Below are 17,368 nucleotides of genomic sequence, written 5' to 3' on the forward strand. Positions count from 1 at the left end.
CCAAACGTGCACGTGCTTTTATTTCTTATGGGTTTTTCACCTTAGTGAAGTTCTACTGATGATTACATTAATGTCGGCTCTGGTTTAGACGTTTCTCTAAAACAAGAATGTCAAACTCAATCGCACAAGGTGGAAAACATCCAAAACACACTTTAGGTCACGGGACGAAAAGGGGAAACATTTATTGAACACTCTAAAACTACATTTTTTAAACTTTAAAACTGTAACTTTTTGAACTAGATATATAGCATTACCTGCCATGATGCTAGTGTGAATGCTGGAAGCTGAATTTGTCCACTGAAGATGCTGAAATTGATAGCTAAAAACCCTGAAGCTGATAGCTAGCTAAAATATTAGCCTAATTAGCCTAAAAAACAAACAAACAAAAAAAAAGGTTTGCCGAAACAGTTAGCATGTAGCTAAAATATTAGCCAAATTCTAAAATAGCCTAAAAAATCTTAATGCCAAACTAGTCCAAAATGCCCATTTTTAAACTTTAAAACTGTCACTTTTTAACATAATTATGAACAATAAAAATGCAGGAATATTATTCCAGAATAAATCAACTTAAACCTTAAATAACTTTCAATATTTTACTCTCCATAAAAATATATTTTGTCAAAATGATATGTAGAAATAAGCACAGGATAACATCGGGCCATTAATAAGAATAAAATAAAATGATCTGGAGGGCCGGATCCGGCCCCCGGGCCTCGACTTTGACACATGTGATCTATAAGCTAAAGTTACATACATGAACATATACAAAGAAAATTAATCTTAAAATTGGATTTCTTTGTATTTCTTTATTCAAATAATTGTGAATCAGGAGCAGAAGTAAAATAATGTTGTAAAAAGATCCTGTTTGATTTTGAAAAGCTCACTTTCTCCCAGCAGAGTAGAGGTGAAGAGGGGGCGGGGTTGCTCTGCGCCAGCAGTCCTGCCCACAACTCACAGGTGAATTTAAATAGACATATTTGTAGTTATACATACAGTATTTCAGTTATTCTAATTATGTCAGCGACTCATCGCATCATGTTGCTGTGAACATGACATTATTGGTTCATCCAACCCTAGAAATGTCAGATATGAGATGTATAACTAATAACAACAACAAAACGGACCTGAAGTTTTTCATTAGAATGACCTGAAATGCTGCATTAGAGGTTTATGGGATCAGGAACCCTAAAACAGAATCACATGCTTCCTCAGGTCAGCTGTTAGTGCAGCCCAACGACTTCAAACATGTGGAAAAGAATTCCCTTCATTTTAGAGACGTGTTTTAGCGTTATGGAGCGACTCCAGCAGAGGGAGGCAGGTCGTCTCCGTGGAACGCCGTCTGAGAGCTGACGGAGACGGAATGAGGTCATCCGCTCTGCAGAGCTCGGCTGTTCAGCCGCGGAGAGTCGGCTGTTCTACGGAGAGCTCCAAGCTTCCCAGAGAGCAGCAGACGAGTCATTAACGGGTAAGAGACTCATTAATGCAACCGGGAGGATTTCAGGAGTCTGAACATGATCGTATGGATTGATTTGGGCGGAATGACACAATTTTGATCATTGGGGAAGAAATTAAGGATTATTTGAAAGACAAATATTTAGAAAAAAAATATATAAACAATTTAAAAAACTGAAAATATAAATTAAATTAAGAACCTTTTTGACACGTTCTTCATCAACAGAAAAATTCTACAACAAATGTCTTATCCATCTAGCATTCTGTTAGCTTTTTGGACTATTTTGGCATTTACTAAGATTTTTTTTAGGCTATTTTGAAGTTTAGCTAATACTTTAGCCACATGCTAGCTATTTTAACCTTTTCCTTTTTAACTTTTTTAGGCTATTTTGGAATTTTTAACTATCAATACTAGCATCTTCAGTGGCCAAATTCAGCTTACAGCATTCACACTAGCATTATCACAGGTAATACTATATATGTAAATCAGGATGTGTGCATAAAGAGGAAACAATAAAGCAAAAATTCATAAAAGTGTATTTTTAAACAATATAGGAAAATCCTTTTGTGAGGTCCACCTACATGTCAATAAATAGTCAAAGCACAAATAGGATAGGGATTTGAATTATATTTAAGTAAATCCTAATTATATATATATATTTAAACATACAGCAGTGGATGCTGCAGTCCGCCCCTCCCACATCCCAAATCCACACTCCTTCAGACATTTCCTTTTATCCTCGTCCTCTTTTTTAACAACTATTTATTCTGAACCTTTAATTCTGTAACATTTTAATAATAATTTAATGAAAATCAATGATCAGTGTCTCTAGTTCATGTGAGCGACTCATAACTGCGTATCCAGACGAGCCCGGATCACTTCATTTAACATAAAAACAGGTTTCCACGTCAGACGTGCTTAACCCACTCAGTCACACATTAACTCTTCATTTGTTTTATGTAAAATTACTCAGATTGCTGTAATCCAACACTCTGCTGTCAGGACCCGTCGCTCGTCGATACCAACACACTCGGCCTCGCCGCGTCTCGCTCTGAGTGAACCCAATATTCTCCGAGGCCCGAGGGTTTTACCGGGTAAAGGCAGGAAGAGCGAGGCTGCATTATCCACATCAGAGGACCGGAGTTATCAGCCATAATCAATGCTCCCCCCATTACGCGCTCCCGCCAGCCTCCTGCTCTCATTGGCTCTCTAATCTGATCAATACGCTTTATTGGCTTGAATGGAGTATGATATTGATATTAGAAAAAAAAAGGACAATTCATCAGAAAAAGCTCCAAAAAAGACTTGAAGTGATTCAAAGAAAAAACACAAATGATTTAAGAGAAACACACTTTTCATTAAATGTTATATACACGATTTGACACTATTGTGAACTACACTAAACAATGTAAATGATGGAAAGCGACTAATTCAAAAAGTTATCGTTCTTTATATTGTTCCACTTCCATCAGTTCATAATTGGTAGTTTTGTGCTCACATAATAACAAAATTATGTTACTCTGTTTTTTTCTGGATCAAAAAGTGTAAAAAACAAAATGAAAATAACAAGTTAAAGCTGCGAGCCCCGCCTCCCTCGCTGCACCTTCCTGACCCGCCTCCATTGGTCCCGCGGCTGTTGGACGCCCCTCACTCTCTCTCTCTGCCTGGCCAGGTTAGAGCTGCAAGTGACAAATTTATAAAAAGAGAAATCGCAGATTTTCTGTTATTTTTATCTCCATAGCAACCATTTAATTTTTGGGTCGTCTGGAGTAGACGAACAGATCTGTATCATCTTTAGAAGAATTGGCTAAAGTACATTTTTGGATTCCCTTAGCGACAGAGGTTTTTTGTTAACCACGCCCACATTCCTTATACGATCATATCATAAGTCACTATATTTATTCATCTTGAGCCAAGGATTCGTGTATTAAATGTTCACAGAAGTCCAATAACAAATGGGTGAGCGACAGGGGAACGCCACTTTTATGAGATCGCCACGCTGACGACGTTCAAAAGCAACAAACTTTCAAACCAACATTTTTCACCAAGTATCTTCCCAATGATGGCGGAGGAGTTAGGAGGCGATAGATCAAAATCCCAAGGAGGAGTTTACGTTTATAGCTGCTACTAAAGATGACTTTTTTTTCAAGAATTCAAGATGGCGGCCTCTTCCCAAAGTCAAAGATCGACGAAACTTCGATTCTGACGAAGATCACTGTAAAACAAAAGTCTTGTTTTCTCATATTGTGCACAAATGTGAAACATTGCCAAGTTTTATTTTTATTTTACTAAGAAACAAAGAACACAGCCTCTGTACACCATGATCTAAAGTCCCCAAAGAGAAACAGAAACATCGAGAGTTACATTCGATGATATTTATTACTAGAGAGGACACACTAGTTATTGTCTGAGGTATGTAGAGTGACGACACACTGGACATGTCAGGAAACAATGAGACACGGCTCAGCAAATACGACGAAATGACCATAAAATGCTTCATCTTGGTCAAATGGTAGAAGGAAAAACACTGACCCGGGTCGTGGTCTTCATGTTCTTGTACGAAGTGCATCAGATGAACATTTGAAGCATTTTATAGATAAATATGTCATCATATACCTGTCCTCTCCCAGACGGAGATTCGGCGCTGAGCTCTTTCCTCCACTGAGGAAATCCTGGTTAGTTTCTTTTCCTCTCTAGGTAATCTGATTACCAGTGTGGTAGTATGATCTGATCTGATCTGATCTGATCTGAGGTCCAACACACATACAAATATGATGGTCGTCCTCCATAAAACACAAAGATCGGTCCTGTCAGAAGACGTGGAAATAGTGCGAAGTTTAAAGCTACCATTGACTTTGAATAGACTAAAGGTTCACTGTTGAGAGTAAACTCATTTAGATTTTGTTCAAAGGTTTTCTAGAAGTTCTCCTTCATCAGCTGACTGTAGTCATTTACTGTAAAATGTCACATTCTTGTTTTATGGTTCTGTTTGTTTATTTGTAGTACAGCAGTAAACAGGGACCTTGACCTTTCCAATATGGCGTCCAACTTTGTGTATGCAACGAGCTAACATAGTACCTCCAGTCTTTACTGTATGTAACTCATTGCTTACAGAGAATTACTGAATCATTTCTGTTAATTAAACATTTTATTGTAGTTTAATGTGTCTTTGTTGACATTTTTCTAAATTTTCATCATGAGTTTATCAACTTGGACATCAAATGGGCGCCGAGCCGAAGGTCCTGTGGTCATCCCATAATAACTTTTTTTTTTTGTGGGAGGGATCACTTTTTGACACTAAATGACACAATTCCATTTCTTTGTTTTGTAATTTTCATGTTTTCTGACGGTTTTGTGTTTGATTATCCGTCTTAGCCGTCTTAACAAAGTTAACAATCGAGTTGTTTGCCCGTCTTTGTCTTCGGCCCCTCCTGACCCTCCTGCACCACACTGCCGGCCTATCGACCCCCTCTGAATGACCCGCCCCGTCCTCGGGGTCAGCGGCCCGCCGAAGCCCCCTGACAGCAGCAGGGTCGAGTGTGAGGCCACAGTCACATGGTCATCGACCCCCACATCCACACCGCTCCACCATGGAGGTACGAGGACCGCAGAAACCCCAAACAAAACCCACTTTACAGGAAAACTTCTTTTTTACATCTCCAGTCTTTGTTTGGCCATCTTGCAGCAACAAAGCGGCGGATTGTTGTTTTTCTGAAAAGCATGAAGCTGCATTCCAGCTCTCAGTTTATGTCTGTCCAACCCGTCAGTATTTTCATTCCAATCACCACTTTCTCTGCATCACGCCGCTTCTTTGCCCCCACCCTGCCGGTAAAGTGATGACAGCTCTCATCTTTCTTCCAGCTGATGTAGTTATGCTCCCTTATGCAGGTTTTAAGCTCTCGCTTCACATTATGTAATGGATGAAAGGCCGCCGCCGCTGCAACACGAACTGAGGTGTGATCAGGTTCTGAGAGACAGGAAGACCAACCAGCAGAAGGGCCAGATTTTCATCTTCAGCTCAGGAATTCTTTGCATTGAAACTTTTCTACACTTGAACAGGTTTTAGCAGGAACTTTGACATGTTTAAAGGGATTTCTCCAGGAGCTCAGTCAACTCAAATTCTGTTCTTTTTTCTCACTGAAGCCACACGCTTACTTTCAAAAGGCATCGAGTTATGTCTTTAATTTACTTTTCAGTGAAAACATGTATAAATCTGTGGTCTATTTGAAAGAGTCAACAATCTCAAGCTTTCTTTTTCTGACATAAAACCTTAGAATATTATTATTTTATGATTATTAATTGCTGGGGAAATCCTTTAGGCAAAAAAATCCAAACAGCCCATATGATGATGCTGCCACCTTTATGCTTTACAGTTTAATTTATGGTTTGCAAGAGTTTTTTTCCCCATCAAATGTAAAACAAAGAGAAAAATGAACCTAACCTTCACAGACAAATGTAAAAAATAAAAAATCATTGTCCAACTTCAAACTTGATTTATTTATACAGCTCATTTCATTCATACGAAACTCAAAGTGTTTAACCTGTGAAGCAGTGGTCTTCTTTTCTATGAGATGAAATGAAGCTTTAACTGTCATGTGAAGTATCAACACGGGTCAATAGTGCAATGAGATGGGAAAGTGGTGAACTTGTCAATTCAGAGGTACTCATGCACACAGTAGTAGTACTATGAGTAAAAAATAATACGAAAAAGGAAGGAGAAAAAGAAGAAAAATAAGATCACAATAACCCAGGTACATAACATGAATGGGATATGTAGAAGTATGAGGCTTAGTAGAATGATGTATTACATCACCTGTTCCAGAAAATACTCTTAGGTCTTTTATTCTTGGATCTTAATCGTGAATGTCACTTTAAATCCGTCCATCCAATCATCAGAACCCAATTAATCTCTCAGGATCATAGGGTTGCTGGAGCCTATCCTAGCTACTGTTGAGTGGTGGCGGGGTAAACCCTCAACAGGTTTCCAGTCTGTTGCAGGGACACACAATCACATCTACACCTTTAGAGACACTAATTAACCTCTAAAACACGTCACTGGATTGTGGGAGGGAACCAGAGAAAATCCACATGTATGAGCAGAACCCCCCCAACTCCACACAGAACCGGACTGAGATTTGAACCAGAACCTGAGGTGAGAGCGCTAACCACTCCACCACCGTGCACACTCTCACCTTAAATATATGAGATGTGAGATATACAAGTTTGAATTAATGAATTTTAAACCCCAACAAATCTAGAATTGGAGTTTTAATTATCTTATTTTTAATTGTTGGTGACGTTTTCATGAAATGAATCTCTAAAGTAAATAAATGAATTTGTCACAAAGTTTTGCTGCAGACTCATCACTGGAGAAGCTGTAGATTCCATAACATGTAGTGTGTAACCATCTGCACTCACACGGCTAAACATCTGAGTGTTTTGGGAAACGTTGGCCGGTCTGTCTTTGTGTTTAGAGACTCCAGTTCCACCAGACACAACCAAGAGTCCGTCAGATAAACAGGAACAATACCAGCTGGAACACCAAACCAATGCTTAGATAGAGTATAGAATATTTGTCATCACGGCCCAAAACATCACAGATACTATCATAAGGTTCTACAAGATTTTAGTATGAAGGGTTTTTAATCAGATCAAATTTTAAGGAAATAAAAATTTTCATCATTTTTTTTAACTTTTGAAATAATTTGAGAAATTGACATTTTTTTATATTTTTATTCCTATAAACCACACATTAGCCATGTAAGCATATTTCCAATTACTCTCTACCTTCTTAGTAATGTTAAAAAAAACACACACAGAGTCCAACATCACTACATGTTTTCTGCGTTAGCAAATTTATATTAACACTCAACCTTGTCTGCAACTCATAAAAAAACCCCGACATTTTAGGAGAGCCCTGAGTGGTTCTAAAAAATCATTTCCATCCATCAATCCATCTGGACCGGGTCGCGGTCATGACGTAGTCTCTCAGCTGTTCTGGGTCTTCCCCGGGGCCTCCGCCCAGTGGGACATGCCCGGAACACCTTACCAGGGAGGCGTCCAGGAGGAATCCGGATCAGATACACAACTCTACTCCGAGCTCTCTCCGGGTGACTGAACTTCTCACCCTATCTCTAAGGTAGCGCCCAGCCACCCTCCAGAGGAAACTCATTTCAGCCGCTTGTAGTCGGGATCTCGTTCTTTCGGTCACGACCCAGAGTTCATGACCATAGGTGAGTACTGGAACCAAGATCAACCGGTAAATCGAGAGCTTTGCTTTCTGACTAACCGGTGCAGCGACCGTATAATGGCGGACGCAGCTCCAATCCACCTGTCGATCTAACGCTCCAGTTTTCCCTCCCTCGTGAACAGGACCCCGAGAAATTTAAACTCCTCCACCTGAGGCAGGAGCACTCCATCTAAAGAGGGCAAACCACCTTTCTCCGGTCCAGAACCATGCTCAGATTTAGTTCTCCGAGCCTCTGTTTGGTGCAGTGTGATTCATGTGTTGTTCCTCTTTCCCATTCCCCTCCGGGATCGGGAGAGATTCCAGATTCCAGGTGGCTCGTCTGTGCTCCTGTCCTTGGCAGTGGACCTCGCCTCTGGCTCGATGACAACATCATCTGCAAAGAGCAGAAAGAAAATCCTGTGGTCCCAAAACCAGATACCCTCTAAGCCCCGTCTGCACCTAGAAATTCACTTAAAGATCAGTAACCACAACCAGAATGAGTCCATACAAGAGACACACTGATTTTGGGGGTTAAAAGGTTTTTAGGTGCACCTTAAAGTCCAGTAAATATAGACGAATGTGAACGAGGGCAGTACCAGATCCTAGTGGCTACACTACAGCACTACAGGACAGGACTTAATCTGGAAGCTGTGGTTTCTGAAAGCTCTACTCGGGTTCTGATTAGTGTTTGGTGTCGTGACTCTGAACTGAGTGAGTTCTGAGGTAAAACCAGTGTAACACTGCAGGGAAACAGACTGCAAGCCTTCACCCCCCCCCCCCCAACTTTTAATGTCTGGGCTCTGGCTTGTCTCACTTAATTATATCTCCTCATCTCCTGATTCATCCATCAGTGTCACTTTGTCTCTCCAGCACTGTCTGGCGTGCACGCGCCCTCTCCTCCTCATGGACTTGGATCCCATCGTGTCTCTTTGGAACTCATTTTCACTTCCATCAACCTTTCTTTCCTCTGTTCTCCCTCCCGTCGTTGATGAGCCGGTGAATGAGCGCGGATGAGCGGGCGTAGCCGCTGATGCACTCCTGGTCATTAATAAAAGTTTTATACAGTCAGGAAATGCATTTGAGCCCCGGTGGCTGGAGCTCCTCTCAGACGCACAGGAAATGGGCGCTTGGCCGCCAGCCAATCCAGCTATTTCAGGGGATGGTCCAGAGCCGATCATCAGGGCCCGATCAGCTAATGCATCTGTAGCTTTGCTTTGTCCTCACCCAGATATTAGCAATAATTAGTGTTTGTTTGTTTGAAGTGTTTAGGTCCAAGTTTGGGACTAAAAAGGGAAAATATGCAGTTGATCATTATTTCTGATTTAGCTCTTCATCTGTTAATCTTTTAACACCGGAGCTTTTAACGTCCTAGAATTACCTTTAACTGTTTACGCAATTGACGTAACTCCAGCAGATTCTGATGCAGAGAAAAGTGGCTTCACTAACGGTATACAGCTTTCCAATAGTAATGTGTTTATATATCGGCACAGAACCACGTCTCCGAGTTGGACTATCATCGGTTATATAGACCAGGGGTGCCCAAACTTTGTTCCTCAAACATCTAAACAACATCTAAAGGGGATTTCGGTCCGCGGTCCAAATACAAATTCATGAAATAAAAGGAGAAAATAAAATGGAGCTGGTCTTTGGACTTTATCCGTTTGTCCTTGTCGTTCCGTCTTAGCTAGCTAAAAAAGGCGCTAAAATCATCAGAAGTGACCATGAAGACTCTTGGGAATTTCTAACGCAAAAAAACTCCCAGGGCTGACTCACTTGGGGATTTTCACCCATAGCTGCAGGCAAAGAAAGTGCTAACAGCGCCACCCGGAGGTCGACAGTATATTACAGCCGTAGAGTTTTGGAACACCATAGGGAATCAATAGAAAAAGGGTTTAAACTAAACACTCCACGGCTTCAACAGCCACGACTTGACGGGCCAAAAGATGACCTTTGGTGGGCCAAATCTGGCCTGTGGGCCCCACTTTTGCCCCCATGATGAAGACGGTCAAAGAGTTTCGGGAATTTGTAATCTCAGCTATTTTGCTGTCCTCAGTAACATCTCAGTCAAACAATGCTAACATTTGTCCCAAAGGTAGTAGCCTACAACTCGCTAAAATGTTAAATGTTCAGAAGTGTAGTTATAAAAACATTGTCTGTATATGAGATTTGAAATGAGTGGCTCCGCCCCCTGGCATTCCAAACAGGAAGTACCCACTAGTTGCAAGAAGCCGAAATACTTCTTGCTCTGATACCTTTTTCTTTATCTTTTTGATAATCCTCTTTTCTGAAATCTTTTTTTCATTAGTTCAAGTTATAAACTGACCAATCAGATGTCTCAATAAAAGTGGGTGGAGCCTGTAGGCCCACATGTCCAGTGTCCCAAATATTTGACAGATTTCATGTGTCCTGCTTTCAAGTGGTAGGGGTGTGGCCTTTCAACAAGCTCACTCCTGATTGGTGAGTGTGGTTGCTATAGAAATGTTGACTTAGATGGTTCAGACCAATCACTGTTTACTGATGACATCTGGTTCCAACATGGCGGCGTGCAATACGCAGAAAAATGGTGATTGAATTGAGTTTATCTGGTTGGAGCTGGAAATACCAAATTTTCTAGAGTATAAGTCGAACTTTTAGGAGAAAGTCCAACACTTCTGCACAAATTTGACATATTTTCGCAATTGATGTCCTGTTCACACGGATGTGGTGGGCGTGTCAATTCGGTAGCCATGGGTGATTATATGAATGAAGTTCACCTGTTCAGTCTGAGACATACACCCTTTGTGGACCCTAAAGGTAACTAAAATATTCTATATTTTTGGTGCTATGACGTGATCGTTGCTTTGATGATTTGTTACTTGTAGGTTTGTATCTGTTGCTGGTTGACTGCTTTGAAACGACAATGACGAAGCTTCAAAATCACTTCAGAAATGCCTGTTCATAGCCTTTCATGGGAATGCTGCCACCACAAATGTAAATAATAAATACAGTAATATGCTCAATAAATTATTCTCAAACATAGAGATATCTGTGTGCGTTTCATCTATGGCAATAATTCCCTTTTTGCTTGCCCTGGAACATGTATAATGACAGACTTGTAGGCTCTATAATCCTTCTGGATCTGATAACATGTTTACTGTAGGTTTGTGCAGCAATCCCCAATAATTATCTTATTATTTGATGGTCAGAAATGTAAAAGCTCTGAAACCTTTTGGAAAACATTTTGGTGCAGCATAGAGTACCTCAGCCGAGACCAGCTGGTAATCCTACAGAAACACGCTTGTGTTCAATTAGATGAAAAACAATTTGTTTTTACAGTAGTTCAAGATTTAAATTACAGTAGTCCCTCATTATTTCGTGGTTAAGCTTTTACTGTCTTTTTTCTTCAATATATTTTATTTAATAACTATGTATAACAACAAAATAATCTAAAACGAAATTATAACAGTTAATATGTGAAAAGGAGCAAAAAGAAGAAAACTTATATTATTTGCCCCAATCGCTAAATCAACAAATATTAAGCCCAGCCTTCATTTTAAATGAACATATAGTAAATACATACACATTTAAATTAACTGTTATCTACACAAACCCAATTTTACATGCAGTTTTTTTCCCTACAGCACATTGTGTTCTGCACCCTGATTGGCTGTTGACCATGTCAATCAATCAATCAACCAATCAATCAGTCTCCATGCCGTGTCTCCTTTACAGAATACGTTTGGTTTGCCATATTTACATAAATCTTTGTTTTCATTGCGTAATATTGGACTTATTATTTTACAAACTTTGGGTTTAAACAAGAGAGAAAAGTGTGAGAATGTCTGGGAAAAGTGAAGAAAGTGTTTTTTCAACCTTAAAGTATTTATAGTAATTCTAAAAAAGGTGAACACTCCACAGATTTTGTCTGTTATTGGTTATTTTAGAACAAAACTTCTGTGACAAACGAGTGACCACAGTTAAGTTATTTAAAATAATGTTGCACTTTTGATGTGATCAAACCATTAAACAATTAAGAGTTGCAGTTTCTGAACGGTAAACTATAACTCCAAAGATCAGAACATCTCTTCAGAAAATGACTCCACGGATGGGAACAAATGTTCAAACTTTCCTCATTTTTTACCCCTTAAAAAACAAAACAAAACAAAACTGCTAAAACTGCCATTGGAGCTTATTCTTCTACAGCTCTGCCTTTCATACAGTTATACGTTTGGTCTGTAGATCGCCGGCAGAAATAAAAGACTATTAACTGTATACTGTTAACCAGGTCATTTGTCATTGATCTGCATGACCCAGAACATCTCTATCTCCCATCTCTGAGTAGTTATTTTCACTTTACTTGAATGGTAAATAATAATCTGTGTGCTGCATGGCCTATTGAAGTGACACAAAACTGGGATGAGCCAAAAAAAAAAGAAAAATGTGTTTAATTCAGTTTGTAAAACTTGATAGACAACAACCAGCATGGAGTTCAGGCAGTGGACCATAGGGGCCGCTCTCTGATTGGAGTGGTTAGAGACTTTATAGTTTATCTAAATATCAGTTTAACAGACTAATCTGACTGACCAGTCGATGTCCTCAGACACATCCTGTCACCAGGAATGAAGCAAAACAGTCAAATAATGAAAATGAGGCCAATCTGTGTTGCTGAAATTTTACAGTCACGGCGCTGGAAGAATATTGGCCCCGCCCACATGAACAGTAACTCTATCTTGATTGGGGGTTGAGACCTTAAGTGATCCAAGGGGTCATACTGTCTTAAGACCCTGTTAGGGTCACTCATGGCAGTCTAAGAGCAGCTCCGATGCTCTAAATATGTATTTATAGTAAATTTGAGTCATTAAACAGGAAGTTGAGTCTTAAACATTTGATGACATCATTGGTTTATGTTTTGATGGACTAAATCAAACAAGGTTTTGCAGGTGTTGCTTACTGTTTTTCCATGTTATTGGTATAATAAACAAAACATATTTGATTTTGTGCATAAAACCTAAAAACCTAAACGTCAAAGACTATAAATCTTTTTCCACAGCCGTTCTAACAGGTGGATTCGGGATGTCTGCAGGTGAAAAATGAGCAAACCTTTACAGGACACGCAGGTGACCCAGACAAAATACCAAAATACTAGACCACTCAGAGAAAATGTTAATGCCATTTTTATCTACAGGTATGCTGCGGGCAACGGGTCGTAGTGGACACTTCTATAACAGGAAAGGGTAAGTAAAGAGGAAATGGGTGAGACGCTGGTTAGTGCTGTTCATGTGATACATGTGCACATCCTACATTACTGGAGCCAGTAATCACACTTTCTAAGGACTAAGTGTAACAGCTTCACAATATTTAGTATAATTACACAAAATTTTAATTTTTATTTTTATTTTACACCTGGCGATTGGCTCACATGCTAATAGGGTATTCCAGATCCTGAGTGTAAGCTGATGCTCCGCCCTCTCCAGTATGGCGGATATATTTTCTTTTATATTTCATTTTGGTGCTTATTTGAACGTTGTATTTTTTTCGTTTTGGGAACTGTCTGAGCGCGGCACATGTTGACGCCATATTTTGTTGTAACCAGAATAAATGGAGACTATTCCACGATCCTACGGCATCACGTGTTTTCCTGGTGCAGCGCACAGCAAGAATAACAACGCAGAGACGAAGACGGTTACATAAGGACACTGGATGACGTCACCCGCTAGCCTTACAAATACTTTGCGATACACTTACCACACTCTTGACAATGGTACAATCCATTTTCATGATGTCCCTTAAAGGGTCCGTGGAAGCCTCAAAGAAACTGTAAGGCCCAATCTGAACTCGCCTCCAACTGTAGGAGAATTTGTAGGGGTAGGGGTGTCTGAAAGTATTCGTTTTTTAAGGGTAACCTCTTGAGACTTCATAATGGTTATCACTCCACCACAAGGATGATATGAGTCGCGCTGTGATGCGGAGGAGAAACTAATTTCTCCACGTGGGCGTGTTCTGAAGTACAGAAGTTTACATTTAAATGTAAGTAATGACGTTTTTTTTTTTAGCATGACCTTATTAACGCTATAAAACTGAAGTTTTATATTTTCCACCCTAAGGTAGATGACAGGCAAATAATGATGATGTCATCGGGAGGAAGTGTTCTCCGAGTTTGAAGACACTATTTTTCCATAACTCTCCGGTTGGAGGGCTATATGTAGGGGTAGGGAGAAGCTGTAGGGGTAGGGAGAGGCTATAGGGGTAGGGAGAAGTTCCAGGGGTAGGGAGAAGCTGTAGGGTTAGGGAGAAGCTGTAGGAGTAAGGAGAGGCTGTAGGGGTAGGGAGAAGCTGTAGGGGTAGGGAGAAGCTGTAGGGGTAGGGAGAGGCTGTAGGGGAAGAATTCAGATTCGGCCTTAGACACACCTGCGCCCCCCCTTGAGATCCAGACTCTCCACGACCCTCCACAGACCCGGACAAACCTGCAGCACCCGTACGGGTCGACCCCCCGTATGGTGGATTTGACTTCCTGTGTTCTGTATTGTCAGACTAGTTGACCTTTAACCCTCTGAAATCCCTCTCAGATTCAGGTTTTAGGGTCTTTTTAGGCTGGACCATTTCCCGCTCTTTTGTCCCGGGCCACAGCTGTAAAGGATTCACATGCTCTTAATCTGTCTTCCCTGGTTGAATAATGGTAGGTCAGAGTTAGACTGATTCATAATAAACAAAGTCATTCAATTTGGTAAAAAAAAAACATCTTTTGAGAACATTTTTCATGGGAAGGTTCTTCACTGAGGGTGGATTTGGTTTCTTTTAGATAATCTCATTGTCTCTGTCTTTCCCTCCATCTCATTGTCTCTCTATCAGCAGTTTGTTTCATCTCAGATACTTTCCTCAACAGGAAACAGAGCTCCCCCTCAACCCCATTAGGGACCAGTGTCCAGTTACATTAATGTGTGCGCTTCTATGCCTGCACATTGTCTCGCTGGATCTCGCTGTAGCCTGGATCTTGCTGAGTAAGGGCACAGACCAAAAAGAAAGAAAGACACAAAAGAAGGTACACATACACACCTACATGCACATGAAAGAGCATCCCCATGCGCACAAATGATCAAGTTCATATTACACTTCTGCAGCAATTTCAGCATTTTATTCACCTGCCAATGTCACCGTCTCTGTGGAGCGACGCGCAGGAACGTCGGGCTGAAAGGGACATGTGGTTTTAAAAGTTGGTTTGTTAATGTAAAATAATCTCTGGATGATGAGCGATTCTTGATGATTTTTCATGCTTTCACTGGTGATGAGAATATGTTCAGCTCAACCCGAACATGACAGGTCGAAGGTTGACTGCAGGACACTCGCAGTGGAGCGCCTCAACATGAGAGCGGATGAACAAATGTGGTGTATTCATCAAAAGAATCGCTTGTTTCTTCTCAGGTTTCAAAGAAATGTGAGTCATGTGATCATAAAACGTATTTACTGTCAAGGTAGTTCCATTCATGTTTACAGTGTGAGTGACGGTACGTAGATATTTAAAGTTAGGACGTTTATATTAACTCTTATCTTGAGTTCAGGTCAAAATTGACGCATATTCACATTTGAAAATGTGTCAGTTTTGGTGCAGTGCAGTTCATGTGTTGTACTTCTGCTCCTGTCCTTGGCAGTGGACCTAGTCTCCGGCTCGACTTGTGCCCCCAGATGTCCCCCAGTTTCATCTGGATTGAGGATGATCTGTGGTTCTGTCCTTCACCGTAGACCTCTCCTCTGGCTCACTTTACGCCCCAAGCTGTCCCATACCAGATGGGCTATGAAGCCCTTCTGCCACACTATTCAAATATGTAGTTGTTTATTCCCATGAATGTAGAGGATCACAACCAGACAAGAACACAGAGAGACACGAGGGTGACAGCAGCTACTCAAGCAAATGAACTTTTGACAGGAAGTTTCAAACAAACAGACCCGTTTCTGATTCTGAGGGAATTCTGGTCCAATGGAAAGAAAAAAACAGGCAGAAAGCTGTGTGTTTGTTCAGGAATGGGAAGGGGGCATTTGCTGTTTTGCCCCGTCAGTTTGCCCGACTGAAATGAAGTGAGTCTGGGGATGGAGGGGGCGGAGTCAGCAGAGGAAGGGAGGAGAAGGCTGACAGCGGCGTGCTCGTGGGAGGGAGGGGGAGAACGAGAGCGTGCAGCTCTCAGTCATTCATCTTTGGGGGAGACGAGGGGAAACTACAACACAGAGAGGAGGAAAAAAAGAGGAAGATTTTCCAAACAAAGTTCCTTCCACTCCATTTTCTTCCCTCTCAGAAGGACAGCTGCTAAAATCAGAGCCTCCAGCTCTCTCTGATTAGTTTATCTTCAGCTTTAAGAGGAGAGAAGAGTCCATCCAAGCTAAACGTGAAGTATGGGAGTGGAACTCCTCTTCTGCAGCCTGCAGTAAAGGACGGTTCTCTCTGACCTGCAGAGGAAGCACCGGGATCCTCCTGGAAGAGCATCCTCTGGGGCTCGCCGCCTCCCCTCAGACTGAAGGACCTATTATAGGAACAACCCCAGCAACACTTCTCAGAGGGATTTAGCAGAAGCAGCATCCGGGACGCTCCACCACAGCGCTGCAGAATGGATCTCCCACCAATCAGAGGTGAGCGCATGAACCCGGTGGACATTTGATCTGCTGGTTCACTATTGACGGTCTGACCTTGGAATGACAAACTTCCGCTGGCATGTTTGATCTAATCATTAATTGTTTATTAGTGTTCTGCTTTAGAGGGATTGCTGAAATTAGTCACTTTTCTTTGTTCAAGACATAGAAAAAGTTTGAAAGCTTTCTTTATTGAGTAATTAAAGGGGAGAACTTCCTCAAATCTGCTCAGTCTGATGTGTTTTTGACTTATTTTTGAGGAGCACAGACGTGGACTCTAGTAGTTTAGAAAAGTTCAATTCCACTGATTATTGTAGAGTTTAGAGACGATTTTTGCTCAGAAATCAAGAGAAGTCCACGTAGTCGTGACAGTAGATCAATGAATTGTTTCTGCTTTTACAGTTTACTCATGTTTAAAATGCCGTACATGAAAATCCGTTTGTCTTTCTGCGAGTTTGTTGGCTTCAAACTCTGATCGCATCAGTTTAACGTCCGAACAAACGCAACAGGAGTAAAAAAATGTTTGAGCCGCTCTGGTGGGGACATGTGGGACCGGGATTGATCGTCCTCAAGGTCGGATGTGGAACGTCAATATCCATCTCCACTGGGGTGGGACGGGAGGGGCGGGTGGATGGGAGAGCGACAGCAGGGAGGGAGGGACCGGATGGAAGAGCGGATGGGGGGGGGTCAGAGGAATATGGCTGATACATGAACAAATGAGGAAATGCTGAATGTGTGGATTTAGGGAGGAAGAGGATGAATGGGGGGGGGGGTTCTAATGTCACAGCAGAACCACTAATGCAGCAGCTAATGCTCTGCTAAAACCACAAATGCCAGCACTAATACTGCCGAGCAGAGCGGGAAAACCGCGCTCTGAATGGGATTTCATTCATTTCCCTTAAAAGTAGCAGAAAACTTCCGGTTAAACGTTGGACTTTTTCTGCTCCGTTTTGGCAGATTTCTCATTCATGTTTTCCTTTCATCACGAGGAAAATCACCTCCTGCTTTTCACTTAAAGCGCTTTTCTGTCTTTAATTTCTAACTATTTGGTCTGAAACTCTAAAACAAACTGTTACTGAGAAGACGTTCAG

At 41.2% G+C, this 17,368-nt stretch overlaps 1 protein-coding gene across 1 annotated transcript in view; it reads left to right on the forward strand.

The window, feature by feature from the left end:
- Positions 1-15,852: 15,852 nt before the first annotated feature.
- The window catches only part of LOC112141287 (protein sprouty homolog 2), a 20,115-nt gene continuing 18,599 nt past the window's right edge, over positions 15,853-17,368 (forward strand). The window contains exon 1 of the mRNA XM_024264405.2: positions 15,853-16,277. The gene's annotated coding sequence lies outside the window, so the exon portion shown is untranslated. The remainder of the gene's footprint in view (positions 16,278-17,368) is intronic.

This window comes from Oryzias melastigma, linkage group LG14 (assembly GCF_002922805.2).
Source record: "Oryzias melastigma strain HK-1 linkage group LG14, ASM292280v2, whole genome shotgun sequence".
Classification (NCBI taxonomy): Eukaryota; Metazoa; Chordata; class Actinopteri; order Beloniformes; family Adrianichthyidae; genus Oryzias; species Oryzias melastigma.